Source organism: Sphaeramia orbicularis, chromosome 13, assembly GCF_902148855.1.
Source record: "Sphaeramia orbicularis chromosome 13, fSphaOr1.1, whole genome shotgun sequence".
NCBI lineage: Eukaryota > Metazoa > Chordata > Actinopteri > Kurtiformes > Apogonidae > Sphaeramia > Sphaeramia orbicularis.
This window is the reverse complement of record NC_043969.1, coordinates 42,706,901-42,721,763: the sequence shown is the minus strand read 5'-3', so window position 1 is coordinate 42,721,763 and position 14,863 is coordinate 42,706,901.

Below are 14,863 nucleotides of genomic sequence, written 5' to 3'. Positions count from 1 at the left end.
TTAACGAGAATAAAGTCATTATTTAACGAGAATAAAGTCGTACTTTTATGAGATTAAACTCGTAATATTTTGAAAATTCAACAGAGTTTCCAGTTTTACGGCGAAGGCAATAAGCGAAGCAGTAACTTTCCCTTCTGTTGGACTGCAAAACTCACAGTAGAATCCTCACAGTTGGTTCAGAAACATCAGACCCTCTGTGTTTAGTTCTCTGGTGTTTCCACTGATAGCCCTACAGCTGAACACTTCACCAGTTTCTTCTCCACAAAAGAGGCAATGTGCTACAAATCAGTTCAGTTCTTACAACAGACCCAAATGTGTGCAAACTCTCTTCAAAGTCCTTAGACTAAGGTGTTGATGGAGGATAGACTAATGAAAGCAGAACTTCACAAAATGTTCCAAGTTCTACATCAATGATTAGGTACAACTTCTCATTATATTATGACTTTATTCTCGAAATGTAACAACTTTATTCTTGTTAAATAATGACTTTATTCTTGTTAAATAACTTTATTCTCGTTAAATAATGAGGTTTGTTTTTTTTTTTAAACTACGACTTTATTCTCGTTAAATAACGACTTTATTCTTGTAGTGACACGCGTTTTTTTTTTTCTTATGTGGCCCTAATACGCCGTTGTAGAAATGATAATATTACAATAAATGGTGATAAATAACTTAAGAAAGGTTAAATAGAACAGAACATTTCATTTGGGAACTGCCACAAAAGTAGCACCGGGTCTTTATGGGTTAAAAAAGTTCCGTTTGGAAGATTTACATTCATGTGTTAATGCAAAGTTTGCATCTGTTTTACGTCCAGTTAATGATATCTTTGCTGAAAAAGTTTTCTGTGTTTCTGATATAATAACCCTCGACTTTAATCTGAGCTTTTATGAACATCAACATGATCAGTGAATTAAATACAGGAAGATACCTAATTTATACTGAAAAAACAAAACAAAACAACAATACAGAAATGATAATATTACAATAAATGGTGATAAATAACTTAAGAAAGGTTAAATTGAAAGGAACATTTCATTTGGGAACTGCCACAAAAGTAGTACTGGGTCTTTATGGGTTAATACAAATCTGTGAATTTTCCATCCTCACAGCCCTACATTTAAGATGAAAATGTCCCAGTTTACTATGACATGTAAAACACATGCATACACATGGGTCTTTAAAAAATGCAACGGCGCGTGGAAATGTGAAAATACCTATTTACACGACATTCTACTCCATGTACTTTATGCATATTTTATTGGACAGGTTCTTAAATGATTCATTACACAAACCTAATGGGCTCTGAAAAGTGTGACGTTCACACAGGGGCTTCTCGGATGCTAAATTCAGAAAAGCATTTCTGAAGAACATCTTGTGTCACACTGGATCTTCACTGACGAGTGTCAAAAACAGAAGCATAAGCTCAAATGTACACGTTTGTGTCCCAGGCCAACCCTCACATGTCTGTCACACAAACACACTCATAAAGCAGGTGGTGTGTCTTTAGGGCTTCCGTCTGTCTGTCACTGGATGGAACTGAGCGACTAGAACGACAGAAAAACATGGAAGAAGACCCTTTCATGTTCTCATATGTACAGGGTGAGTCAGAAAAAACGCTCTTTCCATTTAAAGAAATTGTACTGCTAAAACGGAAACACTGATTTTCCTTTTGACCATACAGTCATATTGATGTGGTTATTGAGCATGTCTGGTGATGTAGTCATAGATTTATTGCATTACATAAGAGAGAGAAGGTCCATTGTTTATTGGGCACTGAAATACCTGCCAACACAATGTATGCCACAGTGAACAAACTTGAAATTGACAACAATTACAGGAGTCGGGGCTTTGCTTTCACACTCAGGACATAGGCCTACATGACAGTGCCCTGGGAGTTTTCATCATGGCAAGACCACAGCGATTGCAGGTATTATTTCCTCATCGAGTTGTCTGTTTGGGTCAGGAGAGAGAGTGGCCACCTAGATCCCCGGACTTGAACCCCCTTGATTTTTTCTTGTGGGGGTATCTTAAAAACCGTGTGTATCAGACTGTTCCACAAACTCTTCAGGAACTCCGAAATCGCATCACGGCTGAAATCCAAGCCCTACGACGAACACGAATGGCGAGAAGAGCTGTGTTAGAGATGCGACAACGAGCACAGATTTGCATCAGTCTGAATGGTAGCCAGGTTGAAGGTCGTGCCGGACGTCTTCGTTGAGACAAAACATTTTGATGGCGAGTAAACATGCTGTAATGGTTGACAATTTCAATTTCATTCACGGTGGCATAAACTGTGTTGGCAGATATTTCGGTGCACAATAAACAATGGACATTCCCTCTGTTATGCTATGCCATAAATCAATGATTCAATCGCCAGACATGCTCAATAACCACATCAATATGACTGTATAATCAAAAGAAAAATAAGCATTTCCATTTCAGTGGTACAATTTCTTTAAATGAAAAGAGCGTTTTTTCTGACTCATCCTGTACTGGCAATCAAATGCACACAATATACATAGTTTTTTTTCTGTTGATGTGGGTCTGCTCAGCTCTGTCCTTCTGTATGTTCTGACCTCGTTTGTTCCATTCCAAACAGACCTTTAGTTCAGCTACAAACTGTACAGAAAAACACATCTATCTATCTATCTATCTATCTATCTATCTATCTATCTATCTATCTACTAACTCTCCATCCATCCATCCATCCACCCACCCATCCATTAACTCATCCATCCATCCATCCTCCCTCCCTTCCTCCATCCATCCATTAACTCTCATCCATCCACTAACTCATCCATCCATCCATCCATCCATCCATCCATTAACTCATCCATCCACTAACTCTCCATCCATCCATCCATCCATCCATCCATTCATTAACTCATCCATCCATCCATCCATCCATCCATCCATCCATTAACTCTCATCCATCCATCCATTAACTCATCCATCCATCCATCCTCCCTCCCTTCCTCCATCCATCCATTAACTCATCTATCCATCCATCCATCCATCCATCCATCCATCCATCCACTAACTCTCCATCTATCCATTAACTCTCATCCATCCATCCATCCATCCATCCACTAACTCTCCATCCATCCATCCTCCCTCCCTTCCTCCATCCATCCATCCATCCATCCACCCATCCACTAACTCTCCATCCATTCATCCATCCATCCATCCTCCCTCCCTCCATCCATTAACTCTCCATCCATCCATCCAGGGCCGGACTGAGACTCATTTTCAGCCCTGGAGTTTCATACCTCAGACCGGCCCACTTTAGATCACGACCGATTATTATTAAAATCATGCAATTATAACCTTACATGTTAGGTCTACACACTGTTCTGCAAAGCCTTCTAATTCAGTGTATTTTCTAAAATATTTCCAATTCAGTGCAAGTAAAGGTTGCTTCACAATGTGGATTTATTTCAACAGTGAGTGCACATCCACATCTCCAACATTATTATTCCTCACAACACAACAATAACAGAATCTATATTTTTGTTCTTATAAGTGTTAACATTTTTCAAACCTTTAAATGTTTGAAATTAAAGAATATATAAAAATATTAAATAAAAAAATAAATAAAAAAAAAAAAAAAAAAAAGCTTGCTGCACTTTCTAATAACTATTATTTTTGTATCCTCTGCAACAAAAGATTTCCATCACAACTTACTTGCGGTTTGTTCCATCGTTGCTATTGAAAACTTTTGGTACAGTGATATTAGGGGTTTGATGAGGATGATAAGAAAAAAATGTATGTGTATCCTGTGACTGAGGGCGAGCAAAGCAATCAAAGCTAACAACAGACTCATCTTCATCTGTCTCATTTGTGCCTAGTGGTTCAGGGTTGTGCTGCTGAGCTGCTCCTCTGTCATCAGTAGACTCTGCTCTCCCTTTCACACTTCCTCCAGTTTCCCTAGACTCATCTGCACCTGGATCACAATAAAAAATAATATCTACACACATTTTGACTTACTGAACTAATTCAGATATTTACATTGGCAAAATATGCAGGCTTATTTAATATTACTTTATGCTATTGCCTTTCAGTTGTGGGCTTTGTGTATTCACTGTCTCACTTTTAATAATAAAAATTAAAATAGGCCTGTACTATCGTTTAGGTCTAGAAAGTGGTTTTACTGGAACTAATGCTTGTTCACACAGTCTGTTCCAACAGCTCACCTGACCCGGTTCATCGTCCTCATTAGTTGTTTCTAACCGGAGGTCATTTTTGTGAAAAAGTTGCAGATTTTGTCACATTTGGCTGCGTTTGCTTCCAGAACTTTCCTCTTTTTAATTCTTGCCTTCTCCACACCATCCTTGCTCTTTCTATTCTCCATGTTTCAAACAGTAAACACAGCTGAGCATCCACAGCCTACAGAGCACAGATCATATATGCTCCACAGCTACAGTATAGAGCTACTAACCGAATGCAAGGACATGTTACGCCAGGTCACAGTGTGTCTGCAAATAAGAGGAAGTAAACAAACAGTTTGCTAGTAAAGGGGGTGTGGCCCAGGAACAGCGGCTGCAGATTACGTGATCAACTCAGTGCTATGACTGAACACCGGCCCCAAAAAATAAATAAATAAAATATTAAATACATATTTAAAGTGAACTCCAGCCCTCGCAGCCTAAATATTATACCGGCCCACCGGGAATTGTCCCGGTCCTCCCGATTAGCCAGTCCGGGCCTGCATCCATCCATCCTCCAACTCTCCATCCATCCATCCATCCCTCCATCCCCTTATGGTCCTGTCTGTATATGGGTACATATATAAATATAAACTCCAGTGGGACTGCTCGGCATAGGCGTACGTGGCTGTAACTTTAAAGTAACACTGAGACTCTAACACTTGTATGATGATCTGTCACTGCCTGAAAAAAAAAAAAAAAAGGCTCCCACTTGCTCTTAATTAGATACAAGGAATTGGCATTTCAGTGACATTTTGCATGTCATTATGAATGTTCCAGGTGGGACCGGATATTGACTTTCTAAGTCTGATACGCTGAGATAACCATTTAATAATTCTCATCTTTAGATATTAAATGTTATTTTGTTAAGATCACAACTTAACGTCTCATTATCTGACAACAGCAGGCTTTTCTACTTTAGGCTTTTAGATCTGGTTTGATCATAAAGTCCTCTGAGCTTTGAGAGCGATCGGTATCCAAGAGACTGAGCGGCATGAAAAAGCTGAAGAGGCTCATACATAAACTGTCACTGTATGATAATATATTAGATCATAACGACCTAATATCTCCAAGGCTTGGTTAATTAAATAATCATCCCACAATTAAGGCTTTAATAAGGATGGTCGCTCTTGCCCTCTGTAAAAATATTAGAATTTAATGAAAATTAAAGATGGGAATATTCAACACCTTTTCTTAATTAAGTCACCTTGAAAATCACAAACATGCAAGTCTTGATAGTGGAATGAAGAGCTCATGGATGTAAAAATGTACAGTTTACAGCAAATAACTCTTACATCAATGTGACAAAATAATAAACTTAACCCATAAAGACCCAGTGCTACTTTGGTGGTAGTTTTTCTCTATATTTAACTATTATAAAGGGATTTGTCATCAGTTATTATAAAATAATCCTCAGTGTTTTGCAGTGTTTTTGTTGTTTTTCCAGTGAAAATCAGGCGTTTTCCAATATGTAATGAACTGATCATGTAGAACTGCCAAAGGTTCCAATCCGACCCGTGAAATGAATTTACAAAGTGTAAAAATTCCAGTCAAGGCTGTTGAACTCATTTTAGTTCAGGTTCCACATTCAGACCAATATGATCTCCAGTAAAATAATAATAACCTACAAAACATAATGACTCCATATTTTCCTCTCGATTTGATGTGAGAAAAATAATATTACAGTATGCCTATAAATAATGACAACTTCACTTTTTGTCTTTGTTTTAGTGCAAAAAATAATATTAAATCATGAAAATAATTACATTTACAAACCATCCTTTAACAATAAAATGTGAATAACCTGAAATGTCTAAAGAAAATTAAGCACAATTTTAACAATTTTCTGCCTGTTACTAAGTGTTTAGTGTCTTTGTAGAGCCGATCCGTAATGCACATGTAGAAATGATAAGTCAAGGCAGAATATTGTTAAAATTACACTTATTTTTCTTAAGTAATTTCAGTTTTTTCAGGTTATTCACATTTTTTTTGTAAGTATTTTCATAATTTAATGGGTTTTTTTAGCACTAAAACGAAGACAAAAATTTGAAGTTGCGATTATTTATAGGTTATTATGTTATTATCTTACTGATCCTGATTCACAAACAAATAAACCAAAGACTAATAAAAGTGGGTTTAGCAAAATATGACCTCTTTAAATCAACAAGTTCATTCCATTTATTTTTTTGCTCCAGAGGCTGAACTGTTGATTCTGAGTCTCAAGTCAGATTTATTTTACCCAGCAACAAATGATGCTGAAATATGATTGGACGAACGCTCTAACAAACTCATACACTATTGAAAGCAAGAGGGACAATACTAAATAAAGAGAATGAATGATCGGGAATACTTTTATACAACGTCATGGAACAAATATAAAAATGTAGGGTGTAAATATAGGTCAGTGTCACTACTTTATCACTACGTGGGTTTCTATCCATATCTATTACAAAATTGAACCCAGTTTTCAGAAAAAATAAGGAAAAGCAGATGCAAATTAATCCACTACTATTACATGAATATTAAGATCTAGTTGGTCGTCATCAACAACATCATTATAATCATCATTTAAAAGACAGATGTGAAAAAGATAGGTGAGTTCTTCACAGATATAAGAGCTACGTGGTTGGTTAAATGTCATTTAACGTTTATTTCTAACAGCTCTTCACATGTGACATTTCACTGCTGTTTCCACATACATCAAATATGGCATTTATGTTTGTTTATACAGCAGTTTTCATTCTCTCCCAAGGATAAAAACTGTTGTTGTGGTATTCTGAGATTGTTTTTTTTCTCCGTTTCTTTTCCCCTGTGTTTTTTTTAATGTGCAAATTAAAAATGCAAATAAAAACAGCAGGATGCATGAAAATGCTCCTAGTGACCATGAATCCTGTCAGAGTCAGTTTAAACCAGTGTTTTTCAAACTGTGGGGTGGGCCCCCTAGGGGAGGCATGAAGGCTTGCTAGGGGGGACATGGGATGGGATCACTCCTGTGCGTTTTCTTTTTTTTTTTTTTCGGATAGAACATGTAGCAGGCGGAACTAATGTTTTAGCGTCGGACCACCCTGGACTCAGTTTAGGGATGTACAACAAACAAATCTACTGTCATGGTGACCTGTCACTAGACTATACAAAGGCCGTTTCTCAATATCAAGAACGCAAAGTACAGTCTTGCAAACTCAGCAAGTATGGTCTTGTTAACCCTGTAAAGCCTGAACCATTAATGCCGCGTTTCCACTACGTGGAACCAGCTCGACTCGGCTTGGCTCGGCTCGACTCGGTATTCCTGGAGACCGTTTCCATTACAAGATGCTTCTGACTTTATAGTACCTGGTCGTCATAGTAATGTGGCGCGTTACTTCCGTGTCGTCTGTTCAGAGAGTCGCTGATAAACTCTCTCGTTGCGTGTTGTCTCGTCTGAATTTTTACGTCAGCCACCAAAGACTGAATCTCCTCGACCAACCATGGTGTAGTTTTGGGCTGTTATCATGTGAATTAATGTACCGCTATATTTACTGTCCACTTCCGCATCTGTTTTTTGTAAAACGGCGGGTCACTGAGAAAACTGACCAATCAGTGGTCTGCAGTGTGTACATGTCACGTTTTAGTATCTGGTCCCCAGTCCTGGAACCTCGGCGGAGGTGATACCAAAAAAGTAGTACCGGGTACCAGATTCCAGGTCCTTTTTCGTAATGGAAACGCAAAAAAGGCTGAGCCGAGTCAAGTCGAGTCGAGCCGAGCCGATACCACGTAGTGGAAACGGGGCATAACTCATTGACAGAAAATTCCAGTTCTTTGAAACTGACTGGAGCCTTTATTGGTCCTTCTAAACAACCTCCAAAAAATGGTTTTCAAATATCAATTTCCATGTATGAGTTTCAATTTTGTATCATATTTGATACATCAGGTCTTAATGCTCAAATATTATTATTTTTGAACAAACAAAAACATAATATACCACAAACATGTCTAACAAATTGGTAATTCCTTTTCTAAATTGTCAAAGTTCTTCCTCCTTCCTCATTAATGACAGTCTTGTAGTGTCACTGGAAAGGCCTCTGGTGAACGAATTCCTCCCCCTGGTGGATTATCTGTGTATTGCATGTATCTAATTGTATACATCAGGTTTTTCAAGACAAAGAATTTCACACTGATCATGTAGAGGGCTTCAAAACTCATGTATCAAATATGATACATTTGATGTTATAGGATTAAGAATAGTCCCTGAGAACGACCTTCCTAAGAACACAAGTCTCTGTCATCAGCTCCCTAACATATTTCTCTCAAATCACCACAATGTCACTCAATTTGATTTCAGTACATTTGTACTAGTATTTACGTGTCATTTACACATTTTGTATATTTTTCAAAACTGTAAAATATTTCGTTGAATCCCATATCATGATAATAAAGATGTATTTCTTGCTATTCTGCCTCTCACCTGTGTTTTAAACATTATATCACATCATCTTGTTACGGTCATCTAGTCAAATTAAGTTTTCACAGAAGCTGCCGTAGCATTCAAGAGTACTTTGAAGTGCATCTTGGGATATTTCCCAGCCAGCTCTACACGAGTTTTTAACCAGTGCATCCTTGGTTTATGCTAGCAGACAGGAACAACATACGGGTATTCCATGCATTCTTGGTTAATGCGAACTTTCAAATGGAACAGTACTTGGGCTGTGACTGATGACGTTTCAGGAGAACAGAAGAACAGACAAGAAGGCATATTGAGAAACGGCCAAAAAGTTTAGGTTTGGAGAATGGAAAAGGATTTGACTGGAAAAGAAAAATGTGCAATGTCTCTGATATATATAGCTTTTTCGATTTGTCTTTATTTTTTGATTTTGCACTTGTGCTCTTGTGTGCTTTTTGTGCTTCGCTGCTGTAACCTGGAATTTCCCCTTATGGGACAAATAAAGCCATATCTTATCTTATCTTATCTTATCTTATCTTATCTTATCTTATCTTATCTTATCTTATCTTATCTTATCTCTTCTGTTTTTGCACAGTTTGCAGTTTGTACTCAAATAATCTGAGATGTGCAATGTAAACGGCCTCATTGCAGCCACTGATATTGTTAAAAGGTTCATCTTTGTTACCGAAACGTGTTTGTTGTTCTAAAAAAAAAAAGTAACTTTATCGTCATAGTTGTAAGATAATTGCACATTTCCTGTTTTTATTTGGAAAAATGTTGTCTCAGGGAGCAGTCTGGTTGAGTTTATTTGTATTGTTACAGTTATTTTTAATTTGAACAAAAAATTATTCAAGGAAAAGCAAAAATTATTGTTACAATATTGACTTTTCTTTCAATAAAAGTTATAATTGCACCACTGTTACCATGTTGTCGGGGTTGAGGGGGGGCCTGGAGATTTTTCGTCCTCCAAAGGGGGGGCTCGAGAGAAAAAGATTGAGAACCACTGGTTTAAGGTTTTATGCTGTTTTTCTCTGCTTTTACAGTTGAGAATCTACCACATGTGAGTTCAGTGTTTTACCACAGAAAACACTCAGGGTCTGTCCCACTACGTACACTACACTATGTACTACATACATCCTTTCTGTACTGACTTCCACCACGCTTTGCTCTAAATAAACAGTTGAACACATTGCCCAGGGCGTGAAAACATGTTAGTTCCATTCAAGGGCAGGTAACCTTGACAACAGGCCAATCTCAACACTGGTTTTACCATCATGTTTGGACTCTAATGATATATAATGTAATACTATAAACTGGCATGTGTAGAGAGACGAAGCCCCGCCCATTCTGGCTGGTCCCCATGTGGAAATAAAATATTTAAAAATCGGGGGGAAAAAATTATTACAGTCAACAGTGACAGGTTAGTTTTTTAATCCTTTTGTATTATGTGTCATTTATCCATATGATGTTTATTAGTTAAAAGAATAATTTTACAAGTCAGGAAAGTTCCAATTTGTGGTAAAACTGTGGAAGTATCAGATACTGTGAACATGTATTAATACAGTGGCAAGAAAAAGTGTGTGAACCCTTTCAAATTTTCTAGTTTTTTGCATGAATTGGTCATAAATTGTGATATGATCTGCATCTAAGTCACCAGCGTAGACACACAGAACGATCTGGACTTAAACCACAAAGACAGTTTTAACAATTTATGTGATGAAAGTCATGGGAGTGGTGTCATCGTAACTACTACTACTACCACTACTATTACTACTACTACTACTACTACTACTATTACTACTATTACGACTACTACTATTATTTATGACAGCTACTACTACTACTGTTATTACGACTACTACTACAACTACCACTACTAATATTACGACTACTACTATTACTACCACTACTACTACTACAACTACTATTATTATGACTACTACTACCACTACTATTACTACTACTACTACTGTTATTACAACTACTACTACAACTACCACTACTACTATAACTGCTATTATTATGACTACTACTACCATTACTATTACCACTACTCCTACTACCCTTACTACTACAACTATTATTATGACTTCTACTACCACTACTATTACTACTATTACTATTCCTACTACCCCTACAACAACTACTACTACCACCACTACTACTACTAGTATTATTACGACCACTACTGTGACTACTACTAATACAACTACTACTACTACTACTAGTATTATTACAACCACTACTGTGACGACTACTACTACTACTGTGACAACTACTAGTACTACGACTACTACTACTACTACTACTACTACTACTAATAATAATAATAATAATAATAATAACACTACGACTACTACTAATACTACTCCCACTACAATTATTACTCCTACTACCCCTACTATTACTACTATTACTCCTACAACTATTATTACAACCACTATTGTGACTACTACTACTACTACAACTACTCCTACTACTACTACTTCTACTATTACAACTACTACTTCTCCTACTACTACTACTACTACTACTACTATTACTGCTACTTCTACTATCTCTCTTTACATCAGGGGTGTCAAACATACACCCCTACTACTACTACTACTTTTTATGACTACTGCTACTACTACTGTTATTACAACTACTACTACAACTACTACCACTACTATTACTGCCACTACTACTACTACTACAACTATTATTATGACTACTACTACCACTAGTATTACTACTACTCCTAATACTACTACTACTACTACTATTAGTACTCCTACTACCCCTACTCCTACTACTACTACTACTATTACTACTCCTACTCCTACTAATACTACTACTATTATTACGACCACTACTGTGACTACTACTAATACGACTACTACTACTAATACTAATGCAATGACTACTACAGGGTGGGGAAGCAAAATTTACAATATTTTGAGGCAGGGATTGAAAGACAGTGTATGACCAATTAGTTTATTGAAAGTCATGAGAATTTATTTGCCACAAGAAAACTGACATAATAGAAAATGTTTTTATTCTATGTGTCCTCCTCCTTTCTCAATAACTGCCTTCACACGCTTCCTGAAACTTGCGCAAGTGTTCCTCAAATATTGGGGTGACAACTTCTCCCATTCTTCTTTAATAGTATCTTCCAGACTTTCTGGTAATAGTTTTGCTCATAGTCATTCTCTTCTTTCCATTATAAACAGTCTTTATGGACACTCCAACTATTTTTGAAATCTCCTTTGGTGTGACGAGTGCATTCAGCAAATCACACACTCTTTGATGTTTGCTTTCCTGATTACTCATATGGGCAAAAGTTTCTGAAAAGGTATGGATAATAGTGTTAGGTATGATTATGACATCAATATATGTTTGGTTTCAAAACAATTGACGTAGTGTCTGCTGAGAAAAACAACTAGGTGTTCATTGTAAATTTTGCTTCCCCACCCTGTACTACAACTACTACTACTCCTACTACTATTATTACTCCTACTATTACTACTCCTACTCCTACTACTATTATTACGACCACTACTGTGACTACTACTAATACGACTACTACTACTACAACAACTATTACGACTATTACTTCTCCTACTACTACTACTACTACTACTACTACTACTACCACCTCTCTTTACATCAGGGGTGTCAAACATACAGCCCGGGGGCTAAAACTGGTCCACCAAAGGTTCCAATCTGGCCCATAGGATGAATTTACAAAATGCAAAAATTACACTGTTGATATTAACAGTCAAGGGTTTCAAACTGCATTATGAAAATATTTACATTTACAAACTATCCTTACAAAAACATGTGAACCTGAAATGTTTTAACAAAAAAAGATTTACTGTGATCTGTAAGCTGAAATACTAATAAACTTGATGAAACTGCACTTATTTTTCTTAAGACATGTCAGGTTGTACGTGGTTGTTCAGAGTATTCATCTTTTCATAATGCAATTTGACTTTTTTACACTAAAATAAAGTGAAAAATTTGATAAAAAATTTGGATAATTTATATCATTATGCAAAGGTTATTATACCTATAATACCTTGTAAAGCATTTTGTGATTTGGTCTGTGAAAAGTGCAAAAGAAATAAAGTTGACTTACAAACATCATATTTGAAAACATTTCCCACATGATGAAAACATTATTCCTCATTCCACATTCATTGACCATCATATATAGTTTTTCCAAAGCTATATCCCATGGAGCACAGTGGAAGGGGCGGGGCTTTCAGGCATAATCTAAGACATTCTCATGACATCTGAGGGTCAAGGGATGTAAAGGGTGAATAAATACCCCACTTATCCCTTTCAGAATACAGAATTTACAGGTGTATGATGCCCACTGTGAGCTCTATTAGATCAAACTGTGTTTAAATATGAACAAAAAATAGCAGATGATTACCAGGAATCAAAGTCTGAATAAAAGATGAAATAGCTGTAGTCTGTAAATATCAGTCATGTGTTTCTGGAGCTTGGCTGTATTCTTAGAGATTTACGCCTCCCACTGTCCTCTTGAAGACTGTATAATAGCAATTGTGTGAAGATTTTCAAGCCATCAGTGTGTCAAATCCCGCGTGTGCACACTGTGATCTGGGAGAGGCTGACAGTTACAGCAAACCCTTCATTATTCACCCCACATGCTCAGTTTCATATTTATCTTTGTATTTGCACTCTCCTAAAACCCTGCGACAGTCCGACTGACAGCGTGCGACAGCTAAACATGAGTTTTCCATGCATTTGTGGGCGGAAATGGCTCAGATTCTGACAGAAATATATTTGGGATTGCATGAGTTCTGAGGCTCGTGACAAGTGTTTTTCCATCAGCTAGTCTAACCTTTGTACGATGCTTGTAAATCCTATTCGCACCTTAAAAACAGCACTTCACAGCCCTGACGTGATTAACAAATACAGGATAATGGGCAGTACATGGTACACACAGTACATGGACACAAAATTGAGCATAAATTTGCCAGCGGACAAAAAAGCAGTTGCCCATTAAGGTGTCAAAAGGAAGAGCATGAACACTGGAATTTAATGCATTTGGCATTAAAATACAAAAGGCCAGGCATGTAAACCGACGAGCTGCATTAGCAGATGCTGCAATGAGAGACCACATAGCCTTAAACTGTAACTGTGGTCTATTAGGCAGTCATTAAAAGCTATTTAAAGTACAAATAAAACAGACTAATAAAGGTAGAAGTACTGATTCAGCAACTTTACTGCAGTAAAAGTGACAAAGTACAGGCTCTGACGAGTACTCTAAGCTTGGACGCCGATAAGGGGGCGTAAACAGGACAAATTCATGGGGCCCAGCATTTGTGGGGGGGGGGGGGGGGGGGGGGGGGGGGGGGGGGGGGGGGCATAGAGCAGAGGAGGGGGTCCAGTGGATACAGCAGGGGTGTCCAATCCTGGTCCTCGAGGGCCAGTATCCTGCATGTTTTAGATGTATCCCCCTTCCATAACACCTGATTCAAATGATAAACCCATCATCAAGCTCTGCAGAAGACTGATAACGACGCTGGACAAGGGAAATATCTAAAACGTGCAGGATACCGGCCCTTGAGGACCAGGATTGGACACCCCTGGGATTAGGGTGGTCCAAAAAAATGCTTTTTAAGATTCTCTGGATTAGAACCCTGCATTTGGTTCCATATCTGGCCAAATTACTTCAGTCCAAATTTTATGCAAATTACTTAATATTTAGAGGTTGCACAAGACACGTGAAGATTGCTCTATATACTATAACATAACAAGCCAAATGAATAAGGCATATTAAAATAATTTGTAATTTTATTCTCAAAATCAAACTGCAACTCGCATAAAAATGTTACTTAGAAAGTCCAGCAACCACTGTTGCTTTATTGAAATTACAAAAAATGTTCCTGTGTTCTTTGAAAACTTGCAGCAAGTACTGTTTCTGATCTTCATTTTTAGACTACCGGCTGAAAGGCCAGTAGGCTAAAAATGACATGATGATGACATGATGATGTCAACAAAAGTTAGTGAAATTATTTGGATCCGGATCTGATTCTGGATTTGGTGTGACTTTGAAAAATGTCCCCATTATAAGAGATAGGAAGTGGATCGATGCAATAACTCAGTAAATATAAATGATATCCAGAGTAAATTTCTACAGTCCAGCCCTGATGGGGAGATGACCCAAACATAATGTCCACATGCTGATCAGGATCTTCTTCTGGATTCAGGAACTTACAGAAAATTT